Source organism: Engystomops pustulosus, chromosome 9 (genome assembly GCF_040894005.1).
Source record: "Engystomops pustulosus chromosome 9, aEngPut4.maternal, whole genome shotgun sequence".
Classification (NCBI taxonomy): domain Eukaryota; kingdom Metazoa; phylum Chordata; class Amphibia; order Anura; family Leptodactylidae; genus Engystomops; species Engystomops pustulosus.
In genome coordinates, this window is record NC_092419.1 from 113300245 (window position 1) to 113323827 (window position 23583).

The 23583-nt window shown below is 54.7% G+C and overlaps 1 long non-coding RNA gene and 4 other non-coding genes across 5 annotated transcripts; all 5 read left to right on the forward strand.

The window, feature by feature from the left end:
* Positions 1–9856: 9856 nt before the first annotated feature.
* Positions 9857–12476, forward strand: LOC140078037 (uncharacterized). Its single transcript, XR_011849883.1, has 6 exons — positions 9857–9938; positions 10328–10361; positions 10672–10705; positions 11054–11088; positions 11414–11447; positions 11765–12476. It is a non-coding gene; the product is annotated as an uncharacterized lncRNA (long non-coding RNA).
* On the forward strand, positions 10390–10522 carry LOC140101509 (small nucleolar RNA SNORA17). The gene has a single exon (XR_011850105.1). It is a non-coding gene; the product is annotated as a small nucleolar RNA SNORA17 (small nucleolar RNA).
* Positions 10734–10866, forward strand: LOC140101510 (small nucleolar RNA SNORA17). The gene has a single exon (XR_011850106.1). It is a non-coding gene; the product is annotated as a small nucleolar RNA SNORA17 (small nucleolar RNA).
* LOC140101512 (small nucleolar RNA SNORA17) lies at positions 11116–11249 on the forward strand. Its single transcript, XR_011850108.1, has one exon. It is a non-coding gene; the product is annotated as a small nucleolar RNA SNORA17 (small nucleolar RNA).
* Positions 11476–11608, forward strand: LOC140101511 (small nucleolar RNA SNORA17). The gene has a single exon (XR_011850107.1). It is a non-coding gene; the product is annotated as a small nucleolar RNA SNORA17 (small nucleolar RNA).
* Positions 12477–23583: the final 11107 nt, after the last annotated feature.

The following is a 23583-nucleotide window of genomic DNA, read 5'->3' on the forward strand; positions in this document are numbered from 1 at the left end:
GCACCACTAGATGGCAGCACAGCGCCCGGCTCTCATGTGTCTGCAGGATGTAATAACACACAGCACCACTAGATGGCGGCACAGCGCCCGGCTCTCATGTGTCTGCTGGATGTAATAACACACAGCACCACTAGATGGCAGCACAGCGCCCGGGTCTCTCATGTGTCTGCAGGAGGTAATAACACACAGCACCACTAGATGGCAGCACAGCGCCCGGCTCTCATGTGTCTGCTGGATGTAATAACACACAGCACCACTAGATGGCAGCACAGCGCCCGGCTCTCTCATGTGTCTGCAGGAGGTAATAACACACAGCACCACTAGATGGCAGCACAGCGCCCGGCTCTCATGTGTCTGCAGGATGTAATAACACACAGCACCACTAGATGGCAGCACAGCGCCCGGCTCTCATGTGTCTGCAGGAGGTAATAACACACAGCACCACTAGATGGCAGCACAGCGCCCGGCTCTCATGTGTCTGCTGGATGTAATAACACACAGCACCACTAGATGGCAGCACAGCGCCCGGCTGTCATGTGTCTGCAGGAGGTAATAACACACAGCACCACTAGATGGCGGCACAGCGCCCGGCTCTCATGTGTCTGCAGGAGGATGTAATAACACACAGCACCACTAGATGGCAGCACAGCGCCCGGCTCTCATGTGTCTGCAGGAGGGTGTAATAACACACAGCACCACTAGATGGCAGCACAGCGCCGGCTCTCATGTGTCTGCAGGAGGGTGTAATAACACACAGCACCACTAGATGGCAGCACAGCGCCCGGCTCTCATGTGTCTGCAGGAGGAGGTAATAACACACAGCACCACTAGATGGCAGCACAGCGCTCGGCTGTCATGTGTCTGCAGGAGGATGTAATAACACACAGCACCACTAGATGGCAGCACAGCGCCCGGCTCTCATGTGTCTGCAGGATGTAATAACACACAGCACCACTAGATGGCAGCACAGCGCCCGGCTGTCATGTGTCTGCAGGAGGATGTAATAACACACAGCACCACTAGATGGCAGCACAGCGCCCGGCTCTCATGTGTCTGCAGGATGTAATAACACACAGCACCACTAGATGGCAGCACAGCGCCCGGCTCTCATGTGTCTGCAGGATGTAATAACACACAGCACCACTAGATGGCAGCACAGCGCCCGGCTGTCATGTGTCTGCAGGAGGATGTAATAACACACAGCACCACTAGATGGCAGCACAGCGCCCGGCTCTCATGTGTCTGCAGGATGTAATAACACACAGCACCACTAGATGGCAGCACAGCGCCCGGCTCTCATGTGTCTGCAGGATGTAATAACACATAGCACCACTAGATGGCAGCACAGCGCCCGGCTCTCATGTGTCTGCAGGAGGATGTAATAACACACAGCACCACTAGATGGCAGCACAGCACCCGGCTCTCATGTGTCTGCAGGAGGTAATAACACACAGCACCACTAGATGGCAGCACAGCGCCCGGCTCTCATGTGTCTGCAGGAGGTAATAACACACAGCACCACTAGATGGCAGCACAGCGCCGGCTCTCATGTGTCTGCAGGAGGTAATAACACACAGCACCACTAGATGGCAGCACAGCGCCCGGCTCTCATGTGTCTGCAGGATGTAATAACACACAGCACCACTAGATGGCAGCACAGCGCCCGGCTCTCATGTGTCTGCAGGATGTAATAACACACAGCACCACTAGATGGCAGCACAGCGCCCGGCTCTCATGTGTCTGCAGGAGGATGTAATAACACACAGCGCCACTAGATGGCAGCACAGCGCCCGGCTCTCATGTGTCTGCAGGAGGATGTAATATCACACAGCACCACTAGATGGCAGCACAGCGCCCGGCTCTCATGTGTCTGCAGGAGGATGTAATAACACACAGCACCACTAGATGGCAGCACAGCGCCCGGCTCTCATGTGTCTGCAGGAGGATGTAATAACACACAGCACCACTAGATGGCAGCACAGCGCCGGCTCTCATGTGTTTGCAGGAGGTAATAACACACAGCACCACTAGATGGCAGCACAGCGCCCGGCTCTCATGTGTCTGCAGGAGGGTGTAATAACACACAGCACCACTAGATGGCAGCACAGCGCCCGGCTGTCATGTGTCTGCAGGAGGATGTAATAACACACAGCACCACTAGATGGCAGCACAGCGCCGGCTCTCATGTGTCTGCAGGAGGTAATAACACACAGCACCACTAGATGGCAGCACAGCGCCCGGCTCTCATGTGTCTGCAGGAGGTAATAACACACAGCACCACTAGATGGCAGCACAGCGCCCGGCTTTCATGTGTCTGCAGGAGGGTGTAATAACACACAGCACCACTAGATGGCAGCACAGCGCCCGGCTCTCATGTGTCTGCAGGAGGATGTAATAACACACAGCACCACTAGATGGCAGCACAGCGCTCGGCTGTCATGTGTCTGCAGGAGGATGTAATAACACACAGCACCACTAGATGGCAGCACAGCGCCCGGCTCTCATGTGTCTGCAGGATGTAATAACACACAGCACCACTAGATGGCAGCACAGCGCCCGGCTGTCATGTGTCTGCAGGATGTAATAACACACAGCACCACTAGATGGCAGCACAGCGCCGGCTCTCATGTGTCTGCAGGAGGTAATAACACACAGCACCACTAGATGGCAGCACAGCGCCCGGCTCTCATGTGTCTGCAGGAGGATATAATAACACACAGCACCACTAGATGGCAGCACAGCGCCTGGCTGTCATGTGTCTGCAGGAGGTAATAACACACAGCACCACTAGATGGCAGCACAGCGCCCGGCTCTCATGTGTCTGCAGGATGTAATAACACACAGCACCACTAGATGGCAGCACAGCGCCCGGCTCTCATGTGTCTGCAGGAGGTAATAACACACAGCACCACTAGATGGCAGCACAGCGCCCGGCTCTCATGTGTCTGCAGGATGTAATAACACACAGCACCACTAGATGGCAGCACAGCGCCCGGCTCTCATGTGTCTGCAGGATGTAATAACACACAGCACCACTAGATGGCAGCACAGCGCCCGGGTCTCTCATGTGTCTGCAGGATGTAATAACACACAGCACCACTAGATGGCAGCACAGCGCCCGGGTCTCTCATGTGTCTGCAGGATGTAATAACACACAGCACCACTAGATGGCAGCACAGCGCCCGGCTCTCATGTGTCTGCAGGATGTAATAACACACAGCACCACTAGATGGCAGCACAGAGCCCGGCTCTCATGTGTCTGCAGGATGTAATAACACACAGCACCACTAGATGGCAGCACAGCGCCCGGCTGTCATGTGTCTGCAGGAGGTAATAACACACAGCACCACTAGATGGCAGCACAGCGCCCGGCTCTCATGTGTCTGCAGGATGTAATACCACACAGCACCACTAGATGGCAGCACAGCGCCCGGCTCTCATGTGTCTGCAGGAGGATGTAATAACACACAGCACCACTAGATGGCAGCACAGCGCTCGGCTGTCATGTGTCTGCAGGAGGATGTAATAACACACAGCACCACTAGATGGCGGCACAGCGCCCGGCTCTCATGTGTCTGCAGGAGGATGTAATAACACACAGCACCACTAGATGGCAGCACAGCGCCCGGCTGTCATGTGTCTGCAGGATGTAATAACACACAGCACCACTAGATGGCAGCACAGCGCCGGCTCTCATGTGTCTGCAGGAGGTAATAACACACAGCACCACTAGATGGCAGCACAGCGCCCGGCTCTCATGTGTCTGCAGGATGTAATAACACACAGCACCACTAGATGGCAGCACAGCGCCCGGCTCTCATGTGTCTGCAGGATGTAATAACACACAGCACCACTAGATGGTAGCACAGCGCCCGGCTCTCATGTGTCTGCAGGATGTAATAACACACAGCACCACTAGATGGCAGCACAGCGCCCGGCTCTCATGTGTCTGCAGGATGTAATAACACACAGCACCACTAGATGGCAGCACAGCGCCGGCTCTCATGTGTCTGCAGGATGTAATAACACACAGCACCACTAGATGGCAGCACAGCGCCCGGCTCTCATGTGTCTGCAGGATGTAATATCACACAGCACCACTAGATGGCAGCACAGCGCCGGCTCTCATGTGTCTGCAGGATGTAATAACACACAGCACCACTAGATGGCAGCACAGCGCCGGCTCTCATGTGTCTGCAGGATGTAATAACACACAGCACCACTAGATGGCAGCACAGCGCCCGGCTCTCATGTGTCTGCAGGAGGATGTAATAACACACAGCACCACTAGATGGCAGCACAGCGCCCGGCTCTCATGTGTCTGCAGGATGTAATAACACACAGCACCACTAGATGGCAGCACAGCGCCCGGCTCTCATGTGTCTGCAGGATGTAATAACACACAGCACCACTAGATGGCGGCACAGCGCCCGGCTCTCATGTGTCTGCTGGATGTAATAACACACAGCACCACTAGATGGCAGCACAGCGCCCGGGTCTCTCATGTGTCTGCAGGAGGTAATAACACACAGCACCACTAGATGGCAGCACAGCGCCCGGCTCTCATGTGTCTGCAGGAGGTAATAACACACAGCACCACTAGATGGCAGCACAGCGCCCGGCTCTCATGTGTCTGCAGGATGTAATAACACACAGCACCACTAGATGGCAGCACAGCGCCCGGCTCTCATGTGTCTGCAGGAGGAGGTAATAACACACAGCACCACTAGATGGCAGCACAGCGCCCGGCTCTCATGTGTCTGCAGGAGGGTGTAATATCACACAGCACCACTAGATGGCAGCACAGCGCCCGGCTCTCATGTGTCTGCAGGATGTAATAACACACAGCACCACTAGATGGCAGCACAGCGCCCGGCTCTCATGTGTCTGCAGGATGTAATATCACACAGCACCACTAGATGGCAGCACAGCGCCGGCTCTCATGTGTCTGCAGGATGTAATAACACACAGCACCACTAGATGGCAGCACAGCGCCCGGCTCTCATGTGTCTGCAGGAGGATGTAATAACACACAGCACCACTAGATGGCAGCACAGCGCCCGGCTCTCATGTGTCTGCAGGATGTAATAACACACAGCACCACTAGATGGCAGCACAGCGCCCGGCTCTCATGTGTCTGCAGGATGTAATAACACACAGCACCACTAGATGGCGGCACAGCGCCCGGCTCTCATGTGTCTGCTGGATGTAATAACACACAGCACCACTAGATGGCAGCACAGCGCCCGGGTCTCTCATGTGTCTGCAGGAGGTAATAACACACAGCACCACTAGATGGCAGCACAGCGCCCGGCTCTCATGTGTCTGCTGGATGTAATAACACACAGCACCACTAGATGGCAGCACAGCGCCCGGGTCTCTCATGTGTCTGCAGGAGGTAATAACACACAGCACCACTAGATGGCAGCACAGCGCCCGGCTCTCATGTGTCTGCAGGATGTAATAACACACAGCACCACTAGATGGCAGCACAGCGCCCGGCTCTCATGTGTCTGCAGGATGTAATAACACACAGCACCACTAGATGGCAGCACAGCGCCCGGCTCTCATGTGTCTGCAGGATGTAATAACACACAGCACCACTAGATGGCAGCACAGCGCCCGGCTCTCATGTGTCTGCAGGATGTAATAACACACAGCACCACTAGATGGCAGCACAGCGCCCGGCTCTCATGTGTCTGCAGGAGGATGTAATAACACACAGCACCACTAGATGGCAGCACAGCGCCCGGCTCTCATGTGTCTGCAGGATGTAATAACACACAGCACCACTAGATGGCAGCACAGCGCCCGGCTCTCATGTGTCTGCAGGAGGTAATAACACACAGCACCACTAGATGGCAGCACAGCGCCCGGCTCTCATGTGTCTGCTGGATGTAATAACACACAGCACCACTAGATGGCAGCACAGCGCCCGGCTGTCATGTGTCTGCAGGAGGTAATAACACACAGCACCACTAGATGGCGGCACAGCGCCCGGCTCTCATGTGTCTGCAGGAGGATGTAATAACACACAGCACCACTAGATGGCAGCACAGCGCCCGGCTCTCATGTGTCTGCAGGAGGGTGTAATAACACACAGCACCACTAGATGGCAGCACAGCGCCCGGCTCTCATGTGTCTGCAGGATGTAATAACACACAGCACCACTAAATGGCAGCACAGCGCCCGGCTGTCATGTGTCTGCAGGAGGGTGTAATAACACACAGCACCACTAGATGGCAGCACAGCGCCCGGCTCTCATGTGTCTGCAGGAGGTAATAACACACAGCACCGCTAGATGGCAGCACAGCGCCCGGCTCTCATGTGTCTGCAGGAGGATGTAATAACACACAGCACCACTAGATGGCAGCACAGCGCCCGGCTCTCATGTGTCTGCTGGATGTAATAACACACAGCACCACTAGATGGCAGCACAGCGCCCGGCTGTCATGTGTCTGCAGGAGGGTGTAATAACACACAGCGCCACTAGATGGCAGCACAGCGCCCGGCTCTCATGTGTCTGCAGGAGGGTGTAATATCATACAGCACCACTAGATGGCAGCACAGCGCCCGGCTCTCATGTGTCTGCAGGATGTAATAACACACAGCACCACTAGATGGCAGCACAGCGCCCGGCTCTCATGTGTCTGCAGGATGTAATAACACACAGCACCACTAGATGGCAGCACAGCGCCCGGGTCTCTCATGTGTCTGCAGGATGTAATAACACACAGCACCACTAGATGGCAGCACAGCGCCCGGGTCTCTCATGTGTCTGCAGGATGTAATAACACACAGCACCACTAGATGGCAGCACAGCGCCCGGCTCTCATGTGTCTGCAGGATGTAATAACACACAGCACCACTAGATGGCAGCACAGCGCCGGCTCCCATGTGTCTGCAGGAGGGTGTAATAACACACAGCACCACTAGATGGCAGCACAGCGCCCGGCTCTCATGTGTCTGCAGGAGGGTGTAATAACACACAGCACCACTAGATGGCAGCACAGCGCCCGGCTCTCATGTGTCTGCAGGAGGATATAATAACACACAGCACCACTAGATGGCAGCACAGCGCCCGGCTCTCATGTGTCTGCAGGAGGTAATAACACACAGCACCGCTAGATGGCAGCACAGCGCCCGGCTCTCATGTGTCTGCAGGATGTAATAACACACAGCACCACTAGATGGCAGCACAGCGCCCGGGTCTCATGTGTCTGCAGGATGTAATAACACACAGCACCACTAGATGGCAGCACAGCGCCCGGCTCTCATGTGTCTGCAGGATGTAATAACACACAGCACCACTAGATGGCAGCACAGCGCCCGGCTCTCATGTGTCTGCAGGATGTAATAACACACAGCACCACTAGATGGCAGCACAGCGCCCGGCTCTCATGTGTCTGCAGGATGTAATAACACACAGCACCACTAGATGGCAGCACAGCGCCGGCTCTCATGTGTCTGCAGGATGTAATAACACACAGCACCACTAGATGGCAGCACAGCGCCCGGGTCTCTCATGTGTCTGCAGGAGGTAATAACACACAGCACCACTAGATGGCAGCACAGCGCCCGGTTCTCATGTGTCTGCAGGATGTAATAACACACAGCACCACTAGATGGCAGCACAGCGCCCGGCTCTCATGTGTCTGCAGGATGTAATAACACACAGCACCACTAGATGGCAGCACAGCGCCGGCTCTCATGTGTCTGCAGGAGGGTGTAATAACACACAGCACCACTAGATGGCAGCACAGCACCCGGCTCTCATGTGTCTGCAGGATGTAATAACACACAGCACCACTAGATGGCAGCACAGCGCCGGCTCTCATGTGTCTGCAGGAGGTAATAACACACAGCACCACTAGATGGCAGCACAGCGCCCGGCTCTCATGTGTCTGCAGGAGGGTGTAATAACACACAGCACCACTAGATGGCAGCACAGCGCCCGGCTCTCATGTGTCTGCAGGATGTAATAACACACAGCACCACTAGATGGCAGCACAGCGCCCGGCTCTCATGTGTCTGCAGGATGTAATAACACACAGCACCACTAGATGGCAGCACAGCACCCGGCTCTCATGTGTCTGCAGGAGGGTGTAATAACACACAGCACCACTAGATGGCAGCACAGCGCCCGGCTCTCATGTGTCTGCAGGAGGGTGTAATAACACACAGCACCACTAGATGGCAGCACAGCGCCCGGCTCTCATGTGTCTGCAGGAGGATGTAATAACACACAGCACCACTAGATGGCAGCACAGCGCCCGGCTCTCATGTGTCTGCAGGAGGTAATAACACACAGCACCACTAGATGGCAGCACAGCGCCCGGCTCTCATGTGTCTGCAGGAGGATGTAATAACACACAGCACCACTAGATGGCAGCACAGCGCCCGGCTCTCATGTGTCTGCAGGAGGAGGTAATAACACACAGCACCACTAGATGGCAGCACAGCACCCGGCTCTCATGTGTCTGCAGGATGTAATAACACACAGCACCACTAGATGGCAGCACAGCGCCCGGCTCTCATGTGTCTGCAGGATGTAATAACACACAGCACCACTAGATGGCAGCACAGCGCCCGGCTCTCATGTGTCTGCAGGATGTAATAACACACAGCACCACTAGATGGCAGCACAGCGCCGGCTCTCATGTGTCTGCAGGATGTAATAACACACAGCACCACTAGATGGCAGCACAGCGCCCGGGTCTCATGTGTCTGCAGGAGGTAATAACACACAGCACCACTAGATGGCAGCACAGCGCCCGGCTCTCATGTGTCTGCAGGAGGAGGTAATAACACACAGCACCACTAGATGGCAGCACAGCGCCGGCTCTCATGTGTCTGCAGGATGTAATAACACACAGCACCACTAGATGGCAGCACAGCGCCCGGCTCTCATGTGTCTGCAGGAGGTAATAACACACAGCACCACTAGATGGCAGCACAGCGCCCGGCTCTCATGTGTCTGCAGGAGGAGGTAATAACACACAGCACCACTAGATGGCAGCACAGCGCCCGGCTCTCATGTGTCTGCAGGATGTAATAACACACAGCACCACTAGATGGCAGCACAGCGCCCGGTTCTCATGTGTCTGCAGGATGTAATAACACACAGCACCACTAGATGGCAGCACAGCGCCCGGCTCTCATGTGTCTGCAGGATGTAATAACACACAGCACCACTAGATGGCAGCACAGCGCCGGCTCTCATGTGTCTGCAGGAGGGTGTAATAACACACAGCACCACTAGATGGCAGCACAGCGCCCGGCTCTCATGTGTCTGCAGGAGGAGGTAATAACACACAGCACCACTAGATGGCAGCACAGCACCCGGCTCTCATGTGTCTGCAGGATGTAATAACACACAGCACCACTAGATGGCAGCACAGCGCCCGGGTCTCTCATGTGTCTGCAGGATGTAATAACACACAGCACCACTAGATGGCAGCACAGCACCCGGCTCTCATGTGTCTGCAGGATGTAATAACACACAGCACCACTAGATGGCAGCATAGCGCCCGGCTCTCATGTGTCTGCAGGATGTAATAACACACAGCACCACTAGATGGCAGCACAGCGCCGGCTCTCATGTGTCTGCAGGAGGTAATAACACACAGCACCACTAGATGGCAGCACAGGATGAGGAGAAGGAGGGGATCTTGTGACCCCACAACCATAGGTCCCGGAGCTCCTCCCCTCCTGGGCTCCTCCCCCTCCTTTGTCTTTGCACATTTCCCCGGATCCTGCCTCCGCCCCGCCCATACTAATCAGTCACATGACGCCTAGTGACACGTGACCGCCGACAGCTTCTGGTGATTCCGTCATCTGTATAAGTCTGACCCCTCCTGTGCTCCGTAGTCGGCTATATAAGACTTGGTTTGCGCATGTCCCTCCTCTCTGTGCGGAGTCTGCGGTCGGTGAAGGAGGTGAGAGACCTGATAGGGGTTATAGTCCTTGCTGTGAGTGATCAGTGTCCGTACGTGTGTCTTGAGCGGCCCCTCAGCTTTGACCCTCTCCCAGGGGCGCAGGCTCTTCTATGGGTGGGGGTTGTGGAGCGCCTTGTGAGTATTTGCCCCCCTCTCCCTAGTTGCCCCTGGAGGGGTGGCGGGTGTGCCGGGTGGTCTCACCTCTGGTATGGGGGGCATAGAGCAGGTGCTGGCGGTGTCTACACTTGGTGTCTCTTTGGGCACTTAGAATGGCTTCTGCCGCACATTTGGGGGGGTTGTGTTTTGTGCTGATTTTCTTCTGCACCATGTATTGGTGTAGATGATGGGGGTAGTAGTTGGCTGTGCTCATGTGTTCCCTTGTCCTGCAGGTGGGTGCCGCTCCCCCAGTCTCCGGCTGTGCAGGTATGTCCCCTCTTTGGTTAGACCTCTCCTTGCCCCTAGAGGCGTTGCAGACATGTCCCTGGTCTCGTGTCTGTGTCATTAGGTGGCATAGAGGATGGCGGCTGCGTCTACGCTCGGTGCCCTCATCCATGGGTGCTAAGAATGATTACCAGCCGGACATGTAATTCTGGGGTGTTGCTTGTCCTCACGGGAGGGGGGGGTTACAGACCACACCCGTATCTGTGGTTACTGCATGCGGCTGGAAAGCCTTTAGCCTGAAGTGTTGGGTGTCTGTGGCGTCTTGGGTGATGTCTGACCTTGTTTCCTGCAGGTGGGTGCCGCTCCCCCAGTCTCCGGCTGTGCAGGTATGTCCCCCCTTTATTTAGACCTCTCCTTGCCCCTAGAGGCGTTGCAGACATGTCCCTGGTCTCGTGTCTGTGTCATTAGGTGGCATAGAGGATGGCGGCTGTGTCTACGCTCGGTGCCCCCCCCTATGGGTGCTAAGAATGATTACCAGCCGGACATCGTGACCCTACTGGGGCGCATAGACTTGTTTATCATGTGGGGGCTGTGTGTTAATGGGGAAGAGAAAGTTCTTTTGCTGGTTGCTAGACCCTCGGGTGGGGGGGGGGAGGGTGTAAGTGCCCCCTTGTGTACTTGGTTATAGAAGGCTCAGATAATTCAGACTGATCTGTTCTCCTTGTGTCCTGCAGGTGGGTGCAGCGTCCTGTAGCATTGGGCTGGGCAGGTGAGTTGTGTCTGGATTTGGCTTCTCCTTGCCCCTAGAGGCGTTGCAGACATGTCCCTGGTCTCATGTCTGTGTCATTAGGTGGCATAGAGGATGGCGGCTGCGTCTACGCTCGGTGCCCCCCCTCCATGGGTGCTAAGAATGATTACCAGCCGGACACGTGTAATGCTGGGGTGGTGCTTGTCATGGGGGGGGGGGGGGGGCGGCGGCACGGTGTTACCACTCGCCTGTATCTGGAGTACCTGCATGCGGCTGGAAAGCCTTTAGCCTGAAGTGCTGGGTTTGTGGCGTCTTGGGTGATGCAATGTCTCCTTGTTTCCTGCAGGTGGGTGCTGCTCCCCCAGTCTCCGGCTGTGCAGGTATGTCCCCTCTTTGGTTAGACCTCTCCTTGCCCCTAGAGGCGTTGCAGACATGTCCCTGGTCTCGTGTCTGTGTCATTAGGTGGCATAGAGGATGGCGGCTGCGTCTACGCTCGGTGCCCCCACCCATGGGTGCTAAGAATGATTACCAGCCGGACATGTGTAATTCTGGGGTGCTTGTCCTCACGGGGAGGGTTACAGAGCACTCGCCTGTATCTGGGGTATCTCGCATTGATGTATACGGGTAGAATCTTATAACCTGGTGTAAGTTGGATATATTCAAGGGATGAACCATAAAATTGTGTTCTTGTTCCTAGGTGACGGCTGCGGAGTGAGAAGGTCGTGTGCTGCGGTTGGATTATCCTTGAACGTGGGGGGGGTTGCGTCATGTTTCACTAGTTGTTGTTTCAGTTATCTGGCAGAAGCTTTGATAATGTCCCATAATAACTGGTGTAGAAGCCCAGAAATGAGTGAAGTTGCTAGTGCGCGGTGTGAGATGATCTCATGGTGGGGCAGGGGGCGGGGCCGGTGGTGTACACTTTATCGGGGCGGCGCGGTCACATGATCGCCAGATTTCTAATTGTGCATTTCTCTGACGGGTAGGATCTCATGTAGAAATATACTGAGCTGCCTGTTACATCAAGGGCCCGTCATGCGCTGGTGCAGGATGATGGCCCCAGCGGTACTGACCCCTGTAGTTGCTGGACGGTTTCACCTCTTCCTGGTTTTGGCTCATGATAACTGAAGATGTGAGCTGAGCCTCACACGTTACTAGTCTTGTGGGAAGGGGTAGTGATGATCAGCGGCTGCACTTACCTGCCTGAGGATGTGCCCAGGCTGCTGCAGGATGTTCCAGGTTCTGTAATTTCTCTCTGTAGAGGTTTTATAATGTACTCTCTATATTAATTCCTCATTCACACTCGGCTCTTGCGGTGTCCCCTGCACGTGACCTTGGGCCGCAGTCACTCGCTGCGTTTGTTCAGAATATTTTGTTCATGTTTGCACAATATGAATAAAGTTTGTACAGTATTTTGTGTCTGGTGTTCCGCATGACTCCCTGTTATTACGGTTGCAGTTCCTTCCAAGCTGTAAATAATATCTGAGCCCCAGTGACTGAGAGTCCTGTAAGAATCGGTGAGGTTCCCTGGAGGCGGCTGCAGCGTGAGATGATGGAATATGGTCCTACAGGCTGGTGCCCTGGGAGAGGCGCTATACTGAGGGCAGGACATGGGTGGGGGGGTCATACATGGGGGCACCCACTGCCTGCAGCTCCAGGGGGTAGCTACAGGGGGTGCTACATCACCACACATCGTACTAGGGCCGGATTTATCAGTGAGCAACTAGAACTTTTGTTACAAAACAACCAATCGGAGCTCAGCTCACAGCCAGTGACATCCCTTACATCCACAAAAATCGCCTTTTATCTATTGGAAGACATCAGAAGGGTGTGTGGCCTGCTTGGCCAGCCCTTCCCATTCTTATGCCTCCTTACTGGCCACAGTTTAGCCTGTTAACAATAGCAAACTGTTCCCCATGCATGTATCTGATCACATGAAGTCACAGCAGCCTCATGGACTTCTACTCTTCATTCTCCGTGGAGGCTGCTGTGATATAATTGCAGACATGGTGGACGGTTTGCAGTTGTTAAAAGAAATGCTCTTCATTCTTCGACATAGCTGAGCAGTTGTATCAGCACAGCAGAAGGTGGTGCCGCATGTCCACTACCTCCCTCGTCATTTATAGGCTGACACCATGAGCAGCTTGTATAGTGTCCTAGCTGCAGGCAGCATGTTATAGAGCAGGAGGAGCTGAGAACATTGTACATAGTATCCTATCTGCAGGCAGCATGTTATAGAGCAGGAGGAGCTGAGCACATTGTACATAGTATCCTATCTGCAGGCAGCATGTTATAGAGCAGGAGGAGCTGAGAACATTGTACATAGTATCCTATCTGCAGGCAGCATGTTATAGAGCAGGAGGAGCTGAGCACATTGTACATAGTATCCTATCTGCAGGCAGCATGTTATAGAGCAGGAGGAGCTGAGCACATTGTACATAGTGTCCTATCTGCAGACAGCATGTTATAGAGCAGGAGGAGCTGAGCACATTGTACATGGTGTCCTATCTGCAGGCAGCATGTTATAGAGCAGGAGGAGCTGAGCACATTGTACATAGTGTCCTATCTGCAGGCAGCATGTTATAGAGCAGGAGGAGCTGAGAAGATTGTACATAGTGTCCTATCTGCAGGCAGCATGTTATAGAGCAGGAGGAGCTGAGCACATTGTACATAGTGTCCTATCTGCAGGCAGCATGTTATAGAGCAGGAGGAGCTGAGCACATTGTACACAGTGTCCTATCTGCAGGCAGCATGTTATAGAGCAGGAGGAGCTGAGCACATTGTACACAGTGTCCTATCTGCAGGCAGCATGTTATAGAGCAGTAGGAGCTGAGCAGATTGTACATAGTGTCCTATCTGCAGGCAGCATGTTATACAGCAAGAGGAGCTGAGCACATTGTACATAGTGTCCTATCTGCAGGCAGCTTGTTATAGAGCAGTAGGAGCTGAGCACATTGTACATAGTGTCCTATCTGCAGGCAGCATGTTATACAGCAAGAGGAGCTGAGCATATTGTACATAGTGTCCTATCTGCAGGCAGCATGTTATAGAGCAGGAGGAGCTGAGCACATTGTACATGGTGTCCTATCTGCAGGCAGCATGTTATAGAGCAGGAGGAGCTGAGCACATTGTACATAGTGTCCTATCTGCAGGCAGCATGTTATAGAGCAGGAGGAGCTGAGAAGATTGTACATAGTGTCCTATCTGCAGGCAGCATGTTATAGAGCAGGAGGAGCTGAGCACATTGTACATAGTGTCCTATCTGCAGGCAGCATGTTATAGAGCAGGAGGAGCTGAGCACATTGTACACAGTGTCCTATCTGCAGGCAGCATGTTATAGAGCAGGAGGAGCTGAGCACATTGTACACAGTGTCCTATCTGCAGGCAGCATGTTATAGAGCAGTAGGAGCTGAGCAGATTGTACATAGTGTCCTATCTGCAGGCAGCATGTTATACAGCAAGAGGAGCTGAGCACATTGTACATAGTGTCCTATCTGCAGGCAGCTTGTTATAGAGCAGTAGGAGCTGAGCACATTGTACATAGTGTCCTATCTGCAGGCAGCATGTTATACAGCAAGAGGAGCTGAGCACATTGTACATAGTGTCCTATCTGCAGGCAGCATGTTATAGAGCAGGAGGAGCTGAGCACATTGTACATGGTGTCCTATTTGCAGGCAGCATGTTATAGAGCAGGAGGAGCTGAGCAGATTGTACATAGTGTCCTATCTGCAGGCAGCATGTTATAGAGCAGAAGGAGCTGAGCACATTGTACATAGTGTCCTATTTGCAGGCAGCATGTTATAGAGCAGGAGGAGCTGAGCACATTGTACATAGTGTCCTATCTGCAGGCTGCATGTTATAGAGCAGAAGGAGCTGAGCACATTGTACATAGTGTCCTATTTGCAGGCAGCATGTTATAGAGCAGGAGGAGCTGAGCACATTGTGCATAGTGTCCTATCTGCAGGCAGCATGTTATAGAGCAGGAGGAGCTGAGCACATTGTACATAGTGTCCTATCTGCAGGCAGCATGTTATACAGCAAGAGGAGCTGAGCACATTGTACATAGTGTCCTATCTGCAGGCAGCATGTTATAGAGCAGGAGGAGCTGAGCACATTGTACATAGTGTCCTATTTGCAGGCAGCATGTTATAGAGCAGGAGGAGCTGAGCACATTGTACATAGTGTCCTATCTGCAGGCTGCATGTTATAGAGCAGAAGGAGCTGAGCACATTGTACATAGTGTCCTATTTGCAGGCAGCATGTTATAGAGCAGGAGGAGCTGAGCACATTGTGCATAGTGTCCTATCTGCAGGCAGCATGTTATAGAGCAGGAGGATCTGAGCACATTGTACATAGTGTCCTATCTGCAGGCAGCATGTTATAGAGCAGGAGGAGCTGAGCACATTGTACATAGTGTCCTATGTGCAGGCAGCATGTTATAGAGCAGGAGGAGCTGAGCACATTGTACATAGTGTCCTATCTGCAGGCAGCATGTTATAGAGCAGGAGGAGCTGAGCACATTGTACATAGTGTCCTATCTGCAGGCAGCATGTTATACAGCAAGAGGAGCTGAGCACATTGTACATAGTGTCCTATCTGCAGGCAGCATGTTATAGAGCAGGAGGAGCTGAGCACATTGTACACAGTGTCCTATCTGCAGGCAGCATGTTATAGAGCAGGAGGAGCTGAGCACATTGTACATAGTGTCCTATCTGCAGGCAGCATGTTATAGAGCAGGAGGAGCTGAGCACATTGTACATGGTGTCCTATCTGCAGGCAGCATGTTATAGAGCAGGAGGAGCTGAGCACATTGTACACAGTGTCCTATCTGCAGGCAGCTTGTTATAGAGCAGTAGGAGCTGAGCAGATTGTACATAGTGTCCTATCTGCAGGCAGCATGTTATAGAGCAGGAGGAGCTGAGCACATTGTACATAGTGTCCTATCTGCAGGTAGCATGTTATAGAGCAGGAGGAGCTGAGCACATTGTACATAGTGTCCTATCTGCAGGCTGCATGTTATAGAGCAGGAGGAGCTGAGCAGATTGTACATAGTGTCCTATCTGCAGGCAGCATGTTATAGAGCAGGAGGAGCTGAGCACATTGTACATAGTGTCCTATCTGCAGGCAGCATGGTATAGAGCAGGAGGAGCTGAGCACATGGTACATAGTGTCCTATCTGCAGGTAGCATGTTATAGAGCAGGAGGAGCTGAGCAGATTGTACATAGTGTCCTATCTGCAGGCAGCATGTTATAGAGCAGGAGGAGCTGAACACATGGTACATAGTGTCCTATCTGCAGGAAGCATGTTATAGAGCAGGAGGAGCTGAGCACATTGTACATAGTGTCCTATCTGCAGGCAGCATGTTATAGAGCAGGAGGAGCTGAGCAGATTGTACATAGTGTCCTATCTGCAGGCAGCATGTTATAGAGCAGGAGGAGCTGAACACATGGTACATAGTGTCCTATCTGCAGGAAGCATGTTATAGAGCAGGAGGAGCTGAGCACATTGTACATAGTGTCCTATCTGCAGACAGCATGTTATAGAGCAGGAGGAGCTGAGCACATTGTACATGGTGTCCTATCTGCAGGCAGCATGTTATAGAGCAGGAGGAGCTGAGCACATTGTACATAGTGTCCTATCTGCAGGCAGCATGTTATAGAGCAGGAGGAGCTGAGAAGATTGTACATAGTGTCCTATCTGCAGGCAGCATGTTATAGAGCAGGAGGAGCTGAGCACATTGTACATAGTGTCCTATCTGCAGGCAGCATGTTATAGAGCAGGAGGAGCTGAGCACATTGTACACAGTGTCCTATCTGCAGGCAGCATGTTATAGAGCAGGAGGAGCTGAGCACATTGTACACAGTGTCCTATCTGCAGGCAGCATGTTATAGAGCAGTAGGAGCTGAGCAGATTGTACATAGTGTCCTATCTGCAGGCAGCATGTTATACAGCAAGAGGAGCTGAGCACATTGTACATAGTGTCCTATCTGCAGGCAGCTTGTTATAGAGCAGTAGGAGCTGAGCACATTGTACATAGTGTCCTATCTGCAGGCAGCATGTTATACAGCAAGAGGAGCTGAGCACATTGTACATAGTGTCCTATCTGCAGGCAGCATGTTATAGAGCAGGAGGAGCTGAGCACATTGTACATGGTGTCCTATCTGCAGGCAGCATGTTATAGAGCAGGAGGAGCTGAGCACATTGTACATAGTGTCCTATCTGCAGGCAGCATGTTATAGAGCAGGAGGAGCTGAGAAGATTGTACATAGTGTCCTATCTGCAGGCAGCATGTTATAGAGCAGGAGGAGCTGAGCACATTGTACATAGTGTCCTATCTGCAGGCAGCATGTTATAGAGCAGGAGGAGCTGAGCACATTGTACACAGTGTCCTATCTGCAGGCAGCATGTTATAGAGCAGGAGGAGCTGAGCACATTGTACACAGTGTCCTATCTGCAGGCAGCATGTTATAGAGCAGTAGGAGCTGAGCAGATTGTACATAGTGTCCTATCTGCAGGCAGCATGTTATACAGCAAGAGGAGCTGAGCACATTGTACATAGTGTCCTATCTGCAGGCAGCTTGTTATAGAGCAGTAGGAGCTGAGCACATTGTACATAGTGTCCTATCTGCAGGCAGCATGTTATACAGCAAGAGGAGCTGAGCACATTGTACATAGTGTCCTATCTGCAGGCAGCATGTTATAGAGCAGGAGGAGCTGAGCACATTGTACATGGTGTCCTATTTGCAGGCAGCATGTTATAGAGCAGGAGGAGCTGAGCAGATTGTACATAGTGTCCTATCTGCAGGCAGCATGTTATAGAGCAGAAGGAGCTGAGCACATTGTACATAGTGTCCTATTTGCAGGCAGCATGTTATAGAGCAGGAGGAGCTGAGCACATTGTACATAGTGTCCTATCTGCAGGCTGCATGTTATAGAGCAGAAGGAGCTGAGCACATTGTACATAGTGTCCTATTTGCAGGCAGCATGTTATAGAGCAGGAGGAGCTGAGCACATTGTGCATAGTGTCCTATCTGCAGGCAGCATGTTATAGAGCAGGAGGAGCTGAGCACATTGTACATAGTGTCCTATCTGCAGGCAGCATGTTATACAGCAAGAGGAGCTGAGCACATTGTACATAGTGTCCTATCTGCAGGCAGCATGTTATAGAGCAGGAGGAGCTGAGCACATTGTACATAGTGTCCTATTTGCAGGCAGCATGTTATAGAGCAGGAGGAGCTGAGCACATTGTACATAGTGTCCTATCTGCAGGCTGCATGTTATAGAGCAGAAGGAGCTGAGCACATTGTACATAGTGTCCTATTTGCAGGCAGCATGTTATAGAGCAGGAGGAGCTGAGCACATTGTGCATAGTGTCCTATCTGCAGGCAGCATGTTATAGAGCAGGAGGATCTGAGCACATTGTACATAGTGTCCTATCTGCAGGCAGCATGTTATAGAGCAGGAGGAGCTGAGCACATTGTACATAGTGTCCTATGTGCAGGCAGCATGTTATAGAGCAGGAGGAGCTGAGCACATTGTACATAGTGTCCTATCTGCAGGCAGCATGTTATAGAGCAGGAGGAGCTGAGCACATTGTACATAGTGTCCTATCTGCAGGCAGCATGTTATACAGCAAGAGGAGCTGAGCACATTGTACATAGTGTCCTATCTGCAGGCAGCATGTTATAGAGCAGGAGGAGCTGAGCACATTGTACACAGTGTCCTATCTGCAGGCAGCATGTTATAGAGCAGGAGGAGCTGAGCACATTGTACATAGTGTCCTATCTGCAGGCAGCATGTTATAGAGCAGGAGGAGCTGAGCACATTGTACATGGTGTCCTATCTGCAGGCAGCATGTTATAGAGCAGGAGGAGCTGAGCACATTGTACACAGTGTCCTATCTGCAGGCAGCTTGTTATAGAGCAGTAGGAGCTGAGCAGATTGTACATAGTGTCCTATCTGCAGGCAGCATGTTATAGAGCAGGAGGAGCTGAGCACATTGTACATAGTGTCCTATCTGCAGGTAGCATGTTATAGAGCAGGAGGAGCTGAGCACATTGTACATAGTGTCCTATCTGCAGGCTGCATGTTATAGAGCAGGAGGAGCTGAGCAGATTGTACATAGTGTCCTATCTGCAGGCAGCATGTTATAGAGCAGGAGGAGCTGAGCACATTGTACATAGTGTCCTATCTGCAGGCAGCATGGTATAGAGCAGGAGGAGCTGAGCACATGGTACATAGTGTCCTATCTGCAGGTAGCATGTTATAGAGCAGGAGGAGCTGAGCAGATTGTACATAGTGTCCTATCTGCAGGCAGCATGTTATAGAGCAGGAGGAGCTGAACACATGGTACATAGTGTCCTATCTGCAGGAAGCATGTTATAGAGCAGGAGGAGCTGAGCACATTGTACATAGTGTCCTATCTGCAGGCAGCATGTTATAGAGCAGGAGGAGCTGAGCAGATTGTACATAGTGTCCTATCTGCAGGCAGCATGTTATAGAGCAGGAGGAGCTGAACACATGGTACATAGTGTCCTATCTGCAGGAAGCATGTTATAGAGCAGGAGGAGCTGAGCACATTGTACATAGTGTCCTATCTGCAGGCAGCATGTTATAGAGCAGGAGGAGCTGAGCAGATTGTACATAGTGTCCTATCTGCAGGCAGCATGTTATAGAGCAGGAGGAGCTGAGCACATTGTACATAGTGTCCTATCTGCAGGAAGCATGTTATAGAGCAGGAGGAGCTGAGCACATTGTACATAGTGTCCTATCTGCAGGCGGCATGTTATAGAGCAGGAGGAGCTGAGCACATTGTACATAGTGTCCTATCTGCAGGCAGCATGTTATAGAGCAGGAGGAGCTGAGCAGATTGTACATAGTGTCCTATCTGCAGGCAGCATGTTATAGAGCAGGAGGAGCTGAGCACATTGTACATAGTGTCCTATCTGCAGGAAGCATGTTATAGAGCAGGAGGAGCTGAGCACATTGTACATAGTGTCCTATCTGCAGGCGGCATGTTATAGAGCAGGAGGAGCTGAGCACATTGTACATAGTGTCCTATCTGCAGGCAGCATGTTATAGAGCAGGAGGAGCTGAGCAGATTGTACATAGTGTCCTATCTGCAGGCAGCATGTTATAGAGCAGGAGGAGCTGAGCACATTGTACATAGTGTCCTATCTGCAGGAAGCATGTTATAGAGCAGGAGGAGCTGAGCACATTGTACATAGTGTCCTATCTGCAGGCGGCATGTTATAGAGCAGGAGGAGCTGAGCACATTGTACATAGTGTCCTATCTGCAGGCAGCATGTTATAGAGCAGGAGGAGCTGAGCAGATTGTACATAGTGTCCTATCTGCAGGCAGCATGTTATAGAGCAGGAGGAGCTGAGCACATTGTACATAGTGTCCTATCTGCAGGAAGCATGTTATAGAGCAGGAGGAGCTGAGCACATTGTACATAGTGTCCTATCTGCAGGCGGCATGTTATAGAGCAGGAGGAGCTGAGCACATTGTACATAGTGTCCTATCTGCAGGCAGAATGTTATAGAGCAGGAGGACAGATGGGACACTATGTACAATCTATAGGCAGTGTAGCACATGGGCCCACGTGTCGGTAGTAGTGCAGTGTCCTGTGTGTGGGTGCTATTATTGCACCTGTAACATGCAGCGTGGGACACAATTCTGAGTCTTGGTGATAAATGTGGGGCACACAGAGCAGCAGGGGCAGTAATATATGTCATCTCCCTCTCTGTACAGCAGCTCCTCTTGCTGCTGCCAGGTCCCGGTGAGGTCTATGAGCTGCCGGTCATTGAGGGTTTCCATAGAAATGTTTGTGTTGTATGAATGTCGCTGCGGCTCTTCCCGGATGGGGACAAGTTTCTGCCTTCTTATCATCACAATAAAGAGATTCACCGAACGCGAGGAACGTCACATAAAAGTCTTTTATTTACATGTGACTAGTCAGGAAATCTTGGGTGGCCCCGTCTGGTGCAGGCGCCACGGAGGGAGCGGAGCCCAGGAGAGGGGATCACCAGGGGCCACCACCTGCTGCAGGCACCACCGGGGGAGCGGGGCCCAGGAGAGGGGATCACCAGGGGCCACCACCTGCTGCAGGCACCACAGGGGGGCGGGGCCCAGGAGAGGGGATCACCAGGGGCCACCACCTGCTGCAGGCACCACCGGGGGAGCGGGGCCCAGGAGAGGGGATCACCAGGGGCCACCACCTGCTGCAGGCACCACCGGGGGAGCGGGGCCCAGGAGAGGGGATCACCAGGGGCCACCACCTGCTGCAGGCACCACCGGGGGAGCGGGGCCCAGGAGAGGGGATCACCAGGGGCCACCACCTGCTGCAGGCACCACCGGGGGAGCGGGGCCCCAGGAGAGGGGATCACCAGGGGCCACCACCTGCTGCAGGCACCACCGGGGGAGCGGGGCCCAGGAGAGGGGATCACCAGGGGCCACCACCTGCTGCAGGCACCACCGGGGGAGCGGGGCCCAGGAGAGGGGATCACCAGGGGCCACCACCTGCTGCAGGCACCACCGGGGGAGCGGGGCCCAGGAGAGGGGATCACCAGGGGCCACCACCTGCTGCAGGCACCACCGGGGGAGCGGGGCCCCAGGAGAGGGGATCACCAGGGGCCACCACCTGCTGCAGGCACCACCGGGGGAGCGGGGCCCAGGAGAGGGGATCACCAGGGGCCACCACCTGCTGCAGGCACCACCGGGGGAGCGGGGCCCAGGAGAGGGGATCACCAGGGGCCACCACCTGCTGCAGGCACCACCGGGGGAGCGGGGCCCAGGAGAGGGGATCACCAGGGGCCACCACCTGCTGCAGGCACCACCGGGGGAGCGGGGCCCCAGGAGAGGGGATCACCAGGGGCCACCACCTGCTGCAGGCACCACCGGGGGAGCGGGGCCCAGGAGAGGGGATCACCAGGGGCCACCACCTGCTGCAGGCACCACAGGGGGAGCGGGGCCCAGGAGAGGGGATCACCAGGGGCCACCACCTGCTGCAGGCACCACCGGGGGAGCGGGGCCCAGGAGAGGGGATCACCAGGGGCCACCACCTGCTGCAGGCACCACCGGGGGAGCGGGGCCCAGGAGAGGGGATCACCAGGGGCCACCACCTGCTGCAGGCACCACCGGGGGAGCGGGGCCCAGGAGAGGGGATCACCAGGGGCCACCACCTGCTGCAGGCACCACCGGGGGAGCGGGGCCCAGGAGAGGGGATCACCAGGGGCCACCACCTGCTGCAGGCACCACAGGGGGGCGGGGCCCAGGAGAGGGGATCACCAGGGGCCACCACCTGCTGCAGGCACCACAGGGGGAGCGGGGCCCAGGAGAGGGGATCACCAGGGGCCACCACCTGCTGAAGGCACCACCGGGGGAGCGGGGCCCAGGAGAGGGGATCACCAGGGGCCACCACCTGCTGCAGGCACTACCGGGGGAGCGGAGCTCAGGAGAGGGGATCACTAGGGGCCACCACCTGCTGCAGGCACCACCGGGGGAGCGGGGCCCAGGAGAGGGGATCACCAGGGGCCACCACCTGCTGAAGGCACCACCGGGGGAGCGGGGCCCAGGAGAGGGGATCACCAGGGGCCACCACCTGCTGCAGGCACCACCGGGGGAGCGGGGCCCAGGAGAGGGGATCACCAGGGGCCACCACCTGCTGCAGGCACCACCGGGGGAGCGGGGCCCAGGAGAGGGGATCACCAGGGGCCACCACCTGCTGCAGGCACCACCGGGGGAGCGGGGCCCAGGAGAGGGGATCACCAGGGGCCACCACCTGCTGCAGGCACCACCGGGGGAGCGGGGCCCAGGAGAGGGGATCACCAGGGGCCACCACCTGCTGCAGGCACCACCGGGGGAGCGGAGCTCAGGAGAGGGGATCACCAGGGGCCACCACCTGCTGCAGGCACCACCGGGGGAGCGGAGCTCAGGAGAGGGGATCACCAGGGGCCACCACCTGCTGCAGGCACCACAGGGGGGCGGGGCCCAGGAGAGGGGATCACCAGGGGCCACCACCTGCTGCAGGCACCACCGGGGGAGCGGGGCCCAGGAGAGGGGATCACCAGGGGCCACCACCTGCTGCAGGCACCACCGGGGGAGCGGGGCCCCAGGAGAGGGGATCACCAGGGGCCACCACCTGCTGCAGGCACCACAGGGGGGCGGGGCCCAGGAGAGGGGATCACCAGGGGCCACCACCTGCTGCAGGCACCACCGGGGGAGCGGGGCCCAGGAGAGGGGATCACCAGGGGCCACCACCTGCTGCAGGCACCACCGGGGGAGCGGGGCCCAGGAGAGGGGATCACCAGGGGCCACCACCTGCTGCAGGCAACACCGGGGGAGCGGGGCCCAGGAGAGGGGATCACCAGGGGCCACCACCTGCTGCAGGCACCACCGGGGGAGCGGAGCCCAGGAGAGGGGATCACCAGGGGCCACCACCTGCTGCAGGCACCACAGGGGGGCGGGGCCCAGGAGAGGGGATCACCAGGGGCCACCACCTGCTGCAGGCACCACC